The sequence below is a fragment of the Ambystoma mexicanum genome, chromosome 3p, assembly GCF_040938575.1.
Source record: "Ambystoma mexicanum isolate Mex_15411 chromosome 3p, UKY_AmexF1_1, whole genome shotgun sequence".
Lineage (NCBI taxonomy): Eukaryota > Metazoa > Chordata > Amphibia > Caudata > Ambystomatidae > Ambystoma > Ambystoma mexicanum.
The window spans coordinates 902,424,312-902,438,102 of record NC_090925.1 but is presented as its reverse complement, the minus strand read 5'-3'; the positions used below and the strand labels follow the sequence as shown (position 1 = coordinate 902,438,102).

Genomic DNA, 13,791 nt, shown 5'->3' with positions numbered 1-13,791 from the left:
AGAAATATCCCAGAAATAGCACCTCTGCCAGTGGTAACCTTAAAAGGTACTTTAAAAAATATTTTGTCTATCCATTCCCTCCTTCAATGCGAAGGTGGAAAAAGGATTATGTACAATAGTGTTTATACCACCCTTGTTATACATTTGTGAATGAAGAAAAGGGTTAGTACTGACACTTGTACGCATTACACGGGCACAGTGCCGAAAGGGGGTAATGGAGATGCCCACCTTCTCACCCCCTTATCATGGCCCTTAGTACAAACATTTAAAAATAAATAGGCTGTCTTTCTTCTGAAAGCCTAACAAGAATACTGCCACTGGCATTCCTACAGAATATCGCTAGTGGTTTTGAACTAACCCTGAATTTGGTTGAAAGATAAATCTCATAGTATGTGGAAAATACCAAACAATTTATGACTCTTAATGAACCCTACGTTTTTGTATTTTGTATTTTATTGTTTATATAGCACTTTAATACAAAGAGCTTTACAGTTTAACAACACGGGAACATTAAACATGTAACATAGAAGCAATAACAGTATATATGAGACAAACCAGAAAAACAGCATGTGGAACAATTTGCATTTGAGTAGGAAGAAGAATGGAGGGGAGGGGACGGAAAAAAGGGAGAAAGCGTAGGGAGGGGAGTTAGGAGGGAGGATGGAGATCATAGGGAGACAAGGGAGATAGAGGTATGAGGAAGGGGGTATTGAAAGGAGAGTGAAAAAGTGTCAGGGAGGGGAGTGGAGAAGGAGTGCTTTCAAGGAGGAACAGAAGGAGGAATAGGTGGAAGTGGAGCGGATAGTGAAAGGAAGGGAGTTCGAATGTAGGGGGGCAAGGAGGTGAAAGGAGCGGAAACGAGCGGAGGCGCAAGGTGGTGGGGCGGTGGAAAGTAAGAAGAGATCTGCAGAACGAAGTGAGCGAGAGGGGGTATAGAATGAGAGAAGAGAGGTAAGGAGGGGCAAGATCATGAAGAGATTTAAAGACAAGACAAAGGAAGTGAAATTTAAGTTGGGAATTAAAAGGAAGCGAGCCAAGGTTGGAAAGTGAGTTGGAGATGGAATCATGGGGAGAGAGAAGACAGAGGGTACGGATGGTAGAGTGGTAGAGGGATTTAAGGGGAGCAAGATGGGGGCAGGGAGACCGAAGAAGAGTTTTTGCTGCATTGGGCATGGAAAGGAGTGCTATGATCCATCTAACGGACTCCTCTTGTGCGTCCGAATTTCCCGCGAGGGAGGGTGGGCGGTGGTTAGCGCTCGAGTTCGCATTGAGATCTGGCCTAAGTGTGCAAGGGTGCCGAGGGGAAGAGCCATGTTTTTAGTGCCTTTCTGAAGGTAGGGTGGTCCTCTTTGAGGCGAATGTTTAATGGGAGGGAGTTCCATATTGTGAATGCTTGGACTGAGAAGGAGGAACCCCCCCCCCCCATATGGGTTGATTTTGTTACTGGAATGACGAGAAACAGTGCCGAGTCTGATCTGAGGTTTCTGTTACAGTGTGAATTCATGCTGCAGGTCATGGTCGTAGAGACAGTTCAAGGGTTTTTTTCCCCCCTAACCTCTTCCTCTCTATTCTGGCTATTTCCCCCTCACTCCTCCTTCCTTCCTTAACATTCCTCCAATGTTTCACTTTTCCTTATCTTGCCTCCACCCTTTGATGTTAGTTCTCCTCCCAATCTACACTACTACTCTTCCTCCATCCCTCCTCCACACTACCACGCTACTACTCCCCTTTACCAAACTACAACTCCCCTCCTCCATGCTACTACCCACCTCCACTTTTCAAGCACCCTCCCTCCTTCCGTACTGTGCCATTCGATTCACATTCACTCCTTTCACTAACCTTTTTGCTCACTCACCACACAAACACGCACACTCACACTGCAGAATGGCTTTCACTCCTAAGACAATACCTCACCTGCTCCACACATCTTCTTCCCAAGTCACTGTTCCCTCCTTGCTCCTGCTGGTCTCTTGGTAGTGTTCCATCTCCACCTACGACCTCACCTGAAAAACCCACACTTCCGGTTTCCAGTCCGTGGTTTAAATCCCACTCCCCCTTTGAGAATTGGACGACTTTCTCTGGCCAATCTGGCTCTGTCATGCGCACCGGGGAGTGAATATGTGATGAAGCTCATAAAAAGGGGGCTAAGCACTACCTATTTTCCATGCAGGCTTTCTGTGAATCCAATATGGAGGTGCAGAAAGTCCAATGTTCAAGTTCGTGTTCCGGAGCCCATTCCCAGTAAGTTTGGGAAAGACGGTTCCATTCCCCTTTTTGTCCCAGGTGGTCTAGTGGACCAGCAACCTGCTGCACGAGTTCACTGATGTGCTTTGCCAGCCTTGCAATGTGGGTCTGCTTGCTGTGTCTGTGCGCGGCTGGTCCCTCTTTCTACTGGAAGTGTGCAGCTGTGGTCGGGTCTCTGTGGGGCTGTGGTTTCTCTTTGTAACTTTTCCTCTCTGTTGTCTTTCATTATGTTCTGCATGTGGGGCGTTGATGCTGAGTTTCTTGCTTGGTCTTTGCTGTTGGCTTTTTGCATCAGGCTGGTGGTCTCATAAAAGAGACACATGCCAGTGTCTGAGACCAGAGGAAAGGCTGGAGGCAAGGGTTTGCAAACCAACATACTGGCTCTAGGGGAGGGAGGCAGGAATTGTGGCCCTTTCAGCTACCACCTTCCACTTCAGTGGTAGGAATGGCTCTGGATTCCTCTTTACCCTTTCAATCTCCTGTAGCGCATGGAATTTACCCACGCTTGACAAGATCAGGGGACAGGCCTTGTGATAATATGGTGTTACTGACAAGCCTATTACCTGCTGCTGTAAGTTGCAATCTCTATTTCAATGAGATTTGGGCCTGAGACTGACTCGGAAATGCTCAATGGAAACCTATAATGAATAACAGGTTTTTCCTCTGCATTTCCTTGCACCTTTAGTAGATATAGGTCTTTGATAGGCTTACTTTCACCAGCACTGAATACTCCTTAGGAACGCTTCCAATAATAGTGTGTTGATGTTTGAATCTCATATAATCTCATGTTACCACTATCAGCTTTATCCAGTGGTTAACCGCCATAACACACACTCAAATTATTCCTACATTGTTCTATTCTCACATAGATATGGCTCAATGCCTTCAGATGCACTGGCACTCAAGATACTGTACCTCATGTTTATGGAATCCACTGCAGAAATAGACCTCTGGTAACAGAGGATGAGTAGTGAGGAGATTCCTGTCAGATGGAAATCATTACGTTTGGGATACCAAACCAGGTTTTAGAGGATTTGCAATGGGTTACAACAGGGTTATGCAACCGGTGGCTCCCCAGATGTGTTGAACTACAATTTCCAGCAGCTCTAGGTAGCCTAGTCGATGTTGAGGAATCATGGGAGTAGTAGTCCAAAACATCTGGAAAGCCACAGTTTGCAGACCACTGGGTTACAACATGGACAAGCATCCCAGGTTTTGCAGAATACTAAGGTACATTGAAAGCTGTTTTTGCGTTTTTATGTAGATGTGAGATTGCTTTACCTTTTACCTTTGTTAATAACAGCTACTTTTCCATTTGATTGCTAGAGTCCTATACAAGCGTGCACTAATGTTGCAAGTTGCTTCAAGGGCTTCCTAATAGCCCTGAGAGTTTCAGTAAAGCTAAGGTATTGTGCATGCTAAATGTAGATATTCTAGTTGGGTCACAAAGGAGGATTCAGGTACTTTGTCTATTAAAGCATACCCGTCACTGCGGTTCTGCTTTACTGGAAGATACCACAAATGGCAGAGCCTTTGCTGGCACTGCAGCGCCCCACAATCATGTTGGGTGCCATCATCTTGCAGTCTCCTGCTCAATGGGTACCATGGTACCAAGTGATATTGGCCGTCCCTGTATTCTGTTAAACCTGATCTAGCCGGCAGTTGGCCAGGAGAAGAGCAGCTAGGTAAATGGTTACAAAAACATCTTGCACGGTCCCACAATCCATTTGGGCACAATCATTCTGCATTCTCACTGTGTCAGCCTACCAGCTGATACACTTTCCTTACCTTTCATCCATTAAGGCACCCAGCCCACCAAGCAGCTTGGCAAAGGGCTTTTAGGCAAAGAACTACATTGGTTTGTCTGTTCGTCTAGCTCGCCCTGTAAAGCCCAAATCACTGTCAGCTAGGTACCCCACATACCCAATATGTGAATCTGCAACCCGACACTAATCTTCTAGTGCACTGGTCGCTACCAGCCTTGCTATTTAATTATTGTCTGCTACCAATTTTAATTATTGGTCAACAGCCCTGGAGTTACATTGTTGGATTCTACTGGACTTTTCATTTAATTGTTGGTTGCTACTAGCCTTCTCATTTAAATGTTGTGGTTTTTATTTTTGGGCACAGTCGTGCTTTCATTTAATTTTTGTTTCCTACAAGCCTTGTCATTTAATTTTTTTGTCCCAAATGGCCTGTAATTTAGATGCTGTCGCAACCATCCTGTGACTTAATTGTTGGTCGCAACCGTTATCTAATTTAACGGTTGATCACTAAAGGCGTAAATAATTTTTTGGGTCTCCATCTGCCTATACTTGTATTTTTGGTCACTACCAACCCTGCAATTGGCATGTTACTCTCTGTTCTTGATCACCTGTATATTGGCACACTGATCACCTGTGTCTGGATCACTTTTCCGGTCATGCTAAATCACTAGCTGACATATTTTCACTCTAACCATGCGCTTATGCATCCACATCCTCCTCTTAATCACTGCCTCCTTGCCCCTCTCATGATATCCCTGTGCGATCTTTCAAAATATGACTCCAAACCTTTTCACATCTGTCTCGCCTCAATCTTATATCTTGTTCTCATCCCACCCTGACATTATCTTTTTTCTCCTCTGCTAGAAGTCCTTCATGAAACAGGTGGACACCCAAATCCTTCGAAACAAGGCTTCTATCCTTACCAACCATTTTCACTTTTACAACATTCCACTATTAGTAATGGAAATAACAGGGATGTGGATTTTCTCCCACAGCAAGGCCACTATTGCCACCCTCCATACAGGCTCTGCTGCTCTTTTCACTTTCGGGTCTGCAACCCAGAGGCATTGCTAGGGGGGACTAAGGGGGCTATAGCCCCTGGTCTTTTGGCTGTGGCCCCGGATAGAATCTCAGGAGCTACAACCGAAAGGCTAGCTAGCCCCCAATCCCGACAGTTCTGACATAAGCGTAGCCGCGGGTCTTTACCAGACCTAGCAACACCCCTTCTGCAACCTGTGGCTCTCCAGATGTTTTGGACTAAAACCCCCATTATTCCTCATCATTGACTATGCTGGCTGAGTCTGGTGAGAGTTGTAGTCCAAAAGATCTGGAGAGCCAAAGGTAGCAGACTCCATAAAGGTGGTGGGGTTGGGCGTGATGATCAACAAAGCATTCCCTTCCACCAATTCCACCCATTGACTTTGCCCCTCTTCCTTTGACCACACCACTGTTAGATCCACAGACCATCACTATTATCCTCATCTAACAACCTTGTGCACTCACTAGTCCATATTCCCTCACCTTGACATGCTCCTATAATTCCTACTCACAGAGGCTTTCATTACTCCCATGGGCAATTTTACCCACACATCCGGGGAAAGTCACTTGATCAAGTCTTCCTCTCCTCTCCTCTCTCATATTATCTACCTTCTTTATTAATACATCTCCATCCGACCACTCCTTAACATGTGTCTATGTCTTGCGCCCTTCCACTTTCCTTCCTATCCCAAGTCAACTGTAGCGAGCAAATGTTTTTGGAATTACTTGTCACTTGTTACTCCCTTTCAGCATGAATGAGCATGCTGGAACTGCTATTGCCTCTTATACTCTACCATGAATCTCCCGACACATGTCAGCTAAAGACAACCGTCCAACTACAACTGTGACACTAATGCATAAAACTCTGTCTTGATCTCCTGACCTCTAACAAGGAATCCATTTATTTATGCTTCGGTTTTAAATAAACCTTTCACGAAAGTCCAAAAGAAAAGAAACAAAAAATGAACAAAGCAGAAAGGAAGAAAAAGAAACAAATGACTTAAAACATACAAAAATGTCACAGAAAAGTTAATAGAAGAAGAGAAACATAACAATGTTTGGAATTAATCCATAAAATAGATCACAAAATGCTAAGATACTGAAAAAAATAATTACTTCAGTTGTATATAAAAGCATGAGCGCTCCACTCACAATGTTGTTCCAAATGACCTCAAACCATCAAATCGTTGATAATATGAAGTATAAACTTAATCCCAGAGTCGACAAGTCTAAAGTGCTAGGATATCTGTTAAGAATTTCAACACAGCAACACCCTGTAGGTTTAAAGCTGGATTGTGTGCTCTAAGTGACCACCGCATATGGTGTTCATTGATTTTTTTTTCCAGTGTTTTGGTTCGTGAAGGTTTGTTATTCACAACTAAAGTCGATGGGTTCGCGATTCCTCAGACTTCATTCCCTATAATTAACTAACTGTCCCTACAGATATTCTCTTTATCCCTATAATGAATATTCTCGCCCTGGTAGTGCGCTGGCGTATCGCCTACTAAGGTTAGGGGACTTAGTCACACCAAATGGAAGCAACAACATTAAAAAAATAGTATTTCTGACTTCCAATTGATGTGCACCTTTTTAGTGTATTAGGAAAGTAGTGAGAGAGGAAAGGGCGAGTTCTCTCTTCTATCCCCTAACCTTAGTAGGCGATACACCAGTGCACTACCAGGGCGAGAATATCCGTGAAGGTTTGTGCCATGTCATTTTCACGTTGATCCCCGGAATCTGCCTGGGTTGAGCACTTTCAATCTCTGAATGAGGATGAAGGTGGGGGTTATCGGTTTTAAGTTCCTCTTGAAGGGCAGCCTTGGGGTCTGGACTGGACTTTGCTAGAGAGGTTATCCTCTCTTTAATTATGGCTGTAATGTCATCTCGAGCTGCCAGTCTGGTTGAGATTCTGAACCTAAAGGCAGGCACAAAATTATCGGTGGAATTTATTTTTCTACTATTTAAAGTGATTCCTGACTCCTAGAAAACGGCAATCGGCGTATAAAAACGGAGACAGATTGTGTCAAGTTAACTACCAGCCCATAGCCCTATTAGACTTGTGCAGCAGCATTTTTGCTGGTTAGTCTTAAAACAGCTAAATGCGTGGACCATAGAGGCTGGCAGAGTTGATGAAACCCAGCAGGATTCCGGAAAGGACTAAATGGCTTTCTTTTGGCCCTTCAGATAAAGGCAAAAAACAGGAAAAGAAGCCCATTTATATGTCCTTTGTAGATTTATCTTCTGCCTTCGGCAGGGTGAACTGGGATACCTTATGGAAGGAATTGTGGGATATGGGGATCCCAACATGCTCTTGGAGATGCTTATGGCAATGGATGCTGAGTCTAAGGTGAGGATTAAGTTAGATGGAAATAGTTCTTTGTCTGAAGCCATTAATACTGTAAGGGGAGTGTGCAAGGGCTGTGTCCCGGTGCTTGCCGTATTCAATTTGTACTTGGCTTATTTGGGCATATATATGCAGAATACCAAAGATTTTCTGCCGTGTTTAGGCTCTAAGCATATGCGCTATTTTGTGTATGCAGATGATTTGGTCATTCTTGACCAAACTCTGATTGGCCTCCAGCATTCATTAAATTCCCTGTCACATTTCATGGATCTTCATGACCTATCAAAGACAAAGATTATGGTCTGCCAAAATAGGGCAAGATAATTCCCTTAACTTGGAGAATTAAGGGTAGTAAATGGGACGTGGTAGACAGGTGCCCATATTTAGGGTTTACAATCTATAATGACCAGAGTGAAAAGGCACATATGGATTGTATGAAAAACAAAGTGTGACTATTTTGTGACCCAAATGAAAAAGCTTAATTACAAATATGGCAAATTATCATGGGCCCCTCTAGTGAAATCCGGAATTACCGGTGGCTATAGCACTTCATCTGGAATCACCGGCGAAGGTAATTCCATTAAAGTAAATATCGGCAATGCAGGAAAACTGTGCCGGTACTACCGGACCAATGGTATTCAAGACCAGATTCGCAAGTAGCACTGGCAGATAAATAGCCAGAAATTCCAGCAAAACCAAGGCAGAGATAACATCACCTCAGAGCTGCCGGTAAATGGACACAGGTGAGTGAAATAAAGTCACAGGTGCACCCAATCCACCTAGGTGCACCCAATACACAGAGGAACATTACTTAAGGTCCACACCTTCCCCAGGAACAATTTCCAACACAACCAGGCTGTCACTCATTGCCGCTACCATGGACCTGGAGCTGCTCCATGCTGATGTCCAGCTGCTGGTTCTGGAGCAGCAGCAGTGGTGACCGGAGATCAAGAAAAGAAGGAGGAGGAGGAGGATGATGAGGATGGGCATACAGGTGATGCAGCTGGCGAAGCAGAACGGGGCTGTGATACCTTGCACAAGGCCACACACCCTGGGCCCACGCAGACAGCCAGAAACACACCCTGTACAGCCTAAACAGGGAGATCATCATGACCTCCTGACCCTTATGCAGGATGACATTGGAGTAGGATCAGCATCAGGACAGCCATACCACCGTTGTTGAAGCTGGTGTCGGTCCTGCACTTCCTGGCCACTGGCATGTTTCAGCACACTGTGAGCCAGATGCATGGCATTTCACAGCCTGCCTTCTCCAGAGTGCTCGTGCAGGTACTGGAGGCCATCCTGCACCATGGGGGCCAGCACATCGACCTCCCCACCACCCAGGCACAGTCCATCACCACCAAAGCCCGCTTCTATGTGATTGTAGGCATGCCCAATGTGTTGGCAGCACTGGACTGAACACACGTTGAGCCGGTGCCCCTCCTCCATGCCTCAGCGGAGGTCTACAAGAATTGGAAGCAGTTCCATTCCCTCAATATCCAGGTGACCTGTGACGCCGACCTGACCATCACCCACTGATGTGCCCAATTCCCAGGATCAACCGACAACTCCATGGTTCTGCATAACAGCACCCTGCTGGCTTACGTGGCACCATGGACGACAAAGGACCTGGATGTTGGGCGAATACATGTATGTACATTTACACCTACATGGGTTACAGTCAAAGGGGGAGGGATATGCCACAAATGCTTGTCCGACAAGCACCCTGCACATACAGGACCAACCAGCGCACCCTTCTATTGACCGGCCACATGAGTAGAACAAGACTGGCGATGTAGCAGTCACTGACCAGACTATTTGAAACCCAAAAGGACATCCACATGTAACACACTACAGGTACCAGAAAACAACACCCACGCCCCCTCCAATGCCAGTGAATCTGTAGACCAGGCCACATACAGCCACGAGATGTATGTCCTGTTGAGACATGGGGCATGCATGCACAGACTGACTGTTGAGATTCCGCTGTCACAGGCAACACCACTGCCGAATATCATTACGAGTTAAGCAGTCGAAAATGGTCGGAAGTGTCTAAGTGTCGGAAGCGGCTGTACGGAGTACGTTCTGTGCAGTGCGGTTTGCCATGCTTGACACGTTTTGCGAGCCCTTTCCTCTAACGGTTTTGGGCATTTTCGGAGTTCGGAGTTGGAGAGAAATCCTGCTGCTGTGCGTTTCCAGTGGTTAGTGCGGGAGAGCGAGGTGCGCCTGAGGTGAGCCTCACCGGCTGCAGCAGTGCTGTGCTGTGCGGTGCCGTGGCTGAGGGCTGAGCCAGTGAATGCGACATCATACCAGTCTATCAGCAAGCAGACATAGCAGGTAATTTATAGGCTGCAGGCAGCAGTGCTAACTTGAGCATTCCTTGGGCGATCATATGAGTTATGCAACGTTTGTACTGGCCGTTCTGGCTGCTCTTCCTTGATGTGAGCAGCGTGAAATATTCTGCAACAGGAACTCCTCGCTCTACCTATTACACAATGGGATCTCCGCCACAGGATTGTGCGCGATAAAACTTTCACTTGAACTTTCCAACTTTACACTGATGTCTTTCGTATTATAAACAACTGCTTCATTTTCGCACTGCTGTCATCAGGGCGACTGCGGGTGAAATACCCTTGAGCCCTGTGTATTATAATGACAAAAGTACGTGGCCTGCAGACTACAAACAAAGAATGTTTTGCGGAACACCACCGGATGTTTAATATTATACTATATTAACTGAGTTAAGCTGATTCTACTTGCTATTATAACAACTGATACATATGTGTTGTCGGCAATAGGGTGACTGCAGATGTTTTACCTTTGAGTCCTATTTAAAAGTCAGATAATCCCCAAGCGAGGAGACCGGCGCACTATAAACACACGTGGTGTTTGGGAGGGACTGTGGACCCGTAGGTCTTTGAAGTCTCAGAACTTTAAGCGCATTTGTTCGCATCCTTGCTAATGCTCAATCTGCCACATGCTGACTCTGCTCTCATAGTGCAGTGAAACGCTCTATTTATAGGGGCTTACCCGTTATGCTATTGGCATACTAGTGTGGTGTGGAGGTAACTGCAGGCATACCGGAAGTGCGCTTCCGAAGTGTGCTGATACGGCTGATGGGGTGTGGGGGTGCGGTACTATTGCATTACATCTGTTGCGCCTGGCTCATATAGAGAGTGCTAAATTGTGCTGTCTCCAACAACATCCCTTGTTGTCCAGTCATCCAGGGGACTTAGCAGTGGTTCAACCCTTTGATACTTTATGGTGGCTTCTGTCTCTATGTATTACTGCCCTTGAGAGATACGCGAACTGGTGTGTTGTATGCCTCAAGTATTTGAGTAACTCCTGTTCTGTTGATTTTATATTTGTGGCATGAAGCCCCAAAAATATATACACCAGAGGATGGTGCCCCTAACAAGAAGGGAAACTATGACAGGAGTTCGGGCTTATGATGACATCTTGTCTGCCCCTTTGGTTTTCACCCCAGTGAAGGGAACAATGAAAATGGCGCTGGAAATGCCCCTTCCCCCCTCTCCACCTGGTGAATTTGGGTTGGCTCCACCCGATATCTCTGTGTGGGACGAATCCATACTTTTGATCGAATCGGGTCAGAGTAAGGGGGAAGATAATGGCATACCTAGTATGGATGAATTTAGTAGACCGAATGTGGAGGACGCCTCCTTACTGCAGCCTGAAATAGGCATTACCCCCATTGACAGCGTCATACTTGCTCTCTCTAAATATCTTATGAATCAGAAGGCTGAACGGGAAGTGTCCTCCGCACAGAAAGAGCGCAGACCAGAGGGGAGTAATTGGGGCGCGTCCTCACACGGGCATTACAACGAACACATTTTAGCGGAACTGCAATTACACACATTGCTATTTGGGGACCTGATTAAGGCTCTCGAGTTGAATAAGAGTAACCATCCAGCAACAGAGGTAAAGGTGGGGGTCAATAAGGGCACGAACACTGGAGGAACTAATGAGAAGGGGCTATCCACTCCCCTTTCTGGGCCTCTCGCTGCTGACAAAGACCTTAGGGATAATACGGGTTCCGCTGTTGATGAAATTGAAGGGAGGGATATGGCCTTAAAAGGTATATTGGTCTCCTCCACTAAAATCCAGAATGGTATCGTAAAAAAAGTGACAAATGCTCCGAAGCGGAAGCCTGGTAAAAGACAAAATAAAATGTCTAAAAATAAATTGGCGTAACCTAATTAGAGAGGATGAAAATGACATGAATGTGGTTACTAATTTGGATGTTGCAGGGGAGGAGGAGGTGCTCTGCAATAGAGAGGGTGGTATGGTGGCTACTGGCACAATTACAGAGACTATGAAGAAAAAAGGGAAAGCAAAAATACAAGGAGGCAGATCTAAAGTGGTAGAGGACTTAATGCGTGATAATCAGAGTAAGGCGACTATCTTTAATTTCTTCCCAAAAAAAAAGACAATCAATGAAAGTGGGGAGAAGGAGAAGGTACAATCTCCTCAGGTTGAAGATATTACCACTAAAGAGGCTATTGGTACTAACCTAATGTGTGTTAATACATAACTTGAAGCCATCTCATGCGCTGATATGAGGCCTTTTGCCAACTGTATTGGTGAAGCAGAGTTACCTGCAAATGGGGAAAACCGTACAGAAGTGAATGTCCCCATGTTCAAGTCCATACCCTCTCATATTGATTATAGGACTTTGTCTCCACTAACCTACTCCAAGATCTTTGGAGCAAAATCCGGTTTCCAATCAAATGGACCGGGTAGGGCTCAGCATCTGGGAGAGGAGCACGAGTTACAGGGGACAAAATCAGCCTCTACAAAAGCTGGCAGGGACACCGTGTCCACTCTTCAAGCTAATGGACCGGGGAGGGTCCAATGTCTGGGAGAAGAGCGGGAGGTCTGGATGGGTCCTGTGGCTCTTGTTGATGGTGGACTGGCAGCAGTGACTGCCAAGAGTGACCTAGATGATATACAAGAACCTAAGATGACTCCAACAGAAAAAATGATTGGGAGAGACACGAAACATGATACACAAGAACCTGGGTTAACTTCGATAGAAAAAATGATTTGGAAAGTCATGAAACAAATATTAGAAGGGGGAAAAGATGCACATCCTGGTATTGGAGGAACGAGTTGTGGTGTGACTGGGGGTGACCTGCCGATTAAGATAGCGTTGGCTGCATCTAACATAGTACCCATAGACGTAATGTCTGAAGGTTCAGCAATTGTGGTAGTGGAAGAACCCAGACAAGCTGATGTCTTGGGTAAAAGGAAGGTGAATGTAAATATGCAACACGATAAGGTTTCACGTGATGAAGTGTATGAGCAGTGTCTAGACAAAGACCCCTACTCAAATCCCTGGTCTGACAATGTCCAGCTGAGGCAGCCCCATTTTGTGGAGCTACCTAGTATTTTAATATACTATCTGTTCCCCAATGGAGGCCCTGCATCTTTGAATAGACGGAGGGTCTTGGCCCTATTCAATGAGATACCAAACTTTAGTCTTATTTCATGTGGGGAAATCAAACTAATCGACTACATACATCCGGAGAGATAAGATTATGTTAGGATTGTTTTCCACTCCAGAGCTATCTATGAAGCCGTGTTAACGGAAGTGGATACCTTCAATCGATTTGGTTATGATGTGATAAGCTATAGCAAAGGTGTACAGGGTGTGGAGGGAGGTGGTGATCGGCTGGCATCCAAAGGTCGGGGCTTGGAACAGGCAGGAGGGTCAGCAGGCAAACCTCTGAGAGCGAATGATGCTGACTCGAATGAGTCTAGTTTGAGATGGCTGGCCTCTACTCTTCGATACTCCATAGTCCAGCTCCAGGGTCTAAAACCGAATATTTAAGATTGAATTTTTGTTTACCCTTGTATCATGGAACACGAGGGGGCACTGGCCTTTAATGAACTCCACAGAAATATGTAAAATGTTATCCAAATGTGCAATTTTTTGTTTGCAGGAGACATGGTTCACCTCCTATTGTGTTCTTGATGGTTTTATTGTGATTTCTGAGCCAGCAACACAAGGACAAGTGGGTAGGGCAGCTGGGGGTTTGGCAATTGGAGTACATGTCAAATGGGGTTCCAATGGTGACAAAAATGTTTAGATTGTCTAATTGGTGCTTTGCTGTGCTTTTACAAATTTGAGAACAGTGTGGGGCCCAATCATTTCTTGATAGCTAATGTCTATTGGAACGTTAAAAACCATTTGACCGACTCTTTGATTTTATTTGGGGAGATGATTGAAGAAGCCTTTTTGTTGCAACCAGAGGCGGTCTTGATAGTCGCGGGCGCCCTTAATGTTAATATCCCTATTCAGATGGAAGGAAAGCGCCTCCTCAGATCGAAACTCTACCAAACCAGAGGGGATTTCTCTAATAAGATCACTCAGGATTA

The 13,791-nt window shown here is 45.4% G+C and overlaps 1 protein-coding gene across 1 annotated transcript in view; it reads right to left on the bottom strand.

The window, feature by feature from the left end:
- The window catches only part of IMPA2 (inositol monophosphatase 2), a 452,625-nt gene that overhangs the window by 370,071 nt on the left and 68,763 nt on the right, over positions 1-13,791 (bottom strand). The window lies entirely within an intron of this gene.